The following is a 3,126-nucleotide window of genomic DNA, read 5'->3' as shown; positions in this document are numbered from 1 at the left end:
ACGTCACCTCGCTCTTCTTCATTGGGTAACAATCACCTTACTGTAATCTGTGTTATATTTGGGTTCCTCACAGAAGGAAATATGATGCGTAAGAACAGAACTTAGTTCTGCATGCGGTTGAGGAGGGCACGCTCCAGACGGCTTGCAGCAGGTGCTTATTGTAATACTGAGAGGAAATGAATGCGTAGGCGTTATACAGTGTTTGGCACTATAACGCTATGACAGAGAACTGGAAGGGCGATGTCCTGGAATATTGACTTTTATGATGCAATTTGTTGTGAAAGTCTGCTAAATGGAGCGGTATGCGCTGTACTATGCGTGCGTAAATGGTTCGCATGGTTCTTGATCTCGGTCTGCTCAGCACAGCCATGTGATAAACAGACTAGATCATCTTTAGTATGAAAAGTTAAGTTACTGTAATCAAATTAATTGAAGCTCAAACCAAGTCTAGAAAACGTGTGCGGTCTTGTTTATTGATCATTATTTTGTAGTTAAGACTCAACAGTTTTGGCGTTTGGTGTTGTTATGAATCATTCTATCTGAATAGATCTTCTCACTTACATATTCGACCAGTTATGTTGTCCGTTGTTTAGCATCACAGACTAGTCTTGCTCATTGACTCACGGTTTGAATTATGTTACTTTGTAGAAGGACCAGTGGTAGCTGGTGCATTTTTGTCCAGGGGGCATACCAAAAGTAGGGCTGGGTGATATGGTTGAAATCAATATCATGATCATCATAAGGAAATCTTAAGAAAATGAGCAAATATTGATGGTTAAGACCAATAATGACATCACAACAGTATAGTTCTGTGAGATAATAAATTAGATATTCCTCTAAATCCAGCTTCAAATGGCTAAAAACGTTTCGGCTACAAAGTCCTTTCCCCCAAAGTGTCGCTCCAAACCTTTGGTGAAACTTGGCAGCTCTGTGTTGGAGTGAGTGTTCAAACTGTTAATAACAGTCAATATTGCTGTCTCTTCCAATGCCAGAAACCTGAAAATAAAGTGCATCTTTACAATATTTTGTGCAAATTCTGTATACTTACATACAAGTCTCAGACACTTTCCCAAAACATCTATAACAGCCAATGTGCTCCTATAATAACCACTCAGAGCAACTAGGCTACTGCCAACTTTTCTAGTGGTAAATTCCCCATTTCCATTCCGGTTGTTGTTATTGTAAAGTGTCAGCTGTGATTGGTTGCCTCCCAAAAAAAGCGGTCCACATCATGTCTGCATGTGTAAATGGAACTCTTCTCAGCTGCTTGCTCAGCTCAGCTCTGCCTAAAACACGGTTCCTGTGGACCTCGGAAATCCACTCAGAACCTTTGATATGAAAATGGAACCTGCATGTTGAGGAGAAAAGACCAGTGTTGGGGGTAACTAATTACAAAAGTAACATATTACATGTCATATATTACTTTTAGCAGTAACTCCGTAATATAACTTATTATTTATAGGATTTCAGTAATATGATACCAGTTACTTTGTCAAGTAACTCAAGTTACAAATTGAGTTACATTTGATTAAATCAAAGCACAAATTAAAAAAACATTTAGAATTTTGGATTGTTTACACTAACCTCAAGGCGGTTGAAATTATTTTTCGGGATGGTTCCGGGGCGGCGATGTCATTCTGCTGCTGCTGTTGTTTTGGTGAAAGTAATGCAAAAGTAGTGTAATAAGTAATGAGTTACTCTACACAGAAAGTAATATTGTAAAGTAACTTATTACTTTCAAAGGAAAGTAACTAGTAATATGTAGTATATTACATTACAAAGTAACTTGCCCAACACTGGAAAAGACTAATACTGTGAACATCACCTAAGACTCAAACCTGTGATGACATCCAGATATTAAATCTGAGAATGAATTAGATGAATACACTGACTCTTCTGCAAATAAATTGCTTGAGATTCACGGGTAGCTGATTCACTTGTGTATGCAATGTGCTTGTCTTTGATGGGGAAACCGAGGAACATGAGGAGAACATACAAATCCCACAGAAACCAACGGGGGCCGAGTCAAACCCAGGACCTTCTTGCTAACCTAACCTGCTCTGTTCTGTTCTGTTCTGTTCACACAGGAGAATCTCAGCTGACGGATCTGGACCCTCCTCGTGTCATCCCTGAGGGGTGTTACGACTGTGGAGACGGTTTCTACGACCCCACCACCATCACCGCCTACACCACCGGCATGTTCCTGAGGAACGCAGGTGAGACAGCAAACCTGCAGGTTGTATCACTTGTGTCTACACAAGTTAAAAAAAAAGTATAAACACACACACACACACACACACACACACACAACATGCACATAAGTAAACACTATGTAAACCCGACAGTTAATCAGTTAATATGTGGGCAGTGACAGCTCCATTGACAAATAGAGAGCCGCAGGAACGAGTCCGGAAATCATCGATGCTATAACACTCCTGGTTCTTCACTGTTTTTGCCTATGGGATTTTTGAATGGGTTTTTGGCGCGATGCTTCTAATAAGGTCTCTGGGCAACGCAAGCTTAATCAAACGCGAACCAGTGTTTAGTAATATCATCTTCACACATGAGGACCACTTTTATGAGTTTTGAAGCTTTTATGTGCCGTTAAACGGGCGGCTAGCTAGTATTAGGGAGGTTACATAGCTCTGTACATCAACACTAGCAAACGGCTAAATGAGACTACACTGTTGAGTCGACGGGGATATTATACGTCAATAACGTCATCACTTCAAAGGACGAACACGGAAATTCTCTTTCCCTCACCTGGTTCAGCCCGTTCAGCCCGGGGTAATCAGTGCACACATCAACAACACTCCAGGTTGAGTGCTGACGTGACGTGGAAGCCTATGCGACACTGTGGGTAGTCCTGGATTAGCTTAGCACGAGCTTTTTACTTCTAGGGCTCGCATTTACGCTTCAAAACTCACGAAAGTGGTCCTCATGTGTGAAGATTATCCGGCTGAACACTGGTTCGCGTTTGATTAAGCTTGCATTGCCCAGAGACCTTATTAGAAGCATCGCGGCAAAAACCCATTCAAAAATCCCATAGGCAGAAACAGTGAAGAACCAGGAAGTCCGGGACTTCCGCGTTCTGACTACAAAAATACGTCATCCCTGGGGCTCTCT

This window comes from Poromitra crassiceps (assembly GCF_964638095.1).
Source record: "Poromitra crassiceps genome assembly, chromosome: 21".
NCBI classification, from domain to species: domain Eukaryota; kingdom Metazoa; phylum Chordata; class Actinopteri; order Beryciformes; family Melamphaidae; genus Poromitra; species Poromitra crassiceps.
This window is presented reverse-complemented; position numbering follows the sequence as displayed.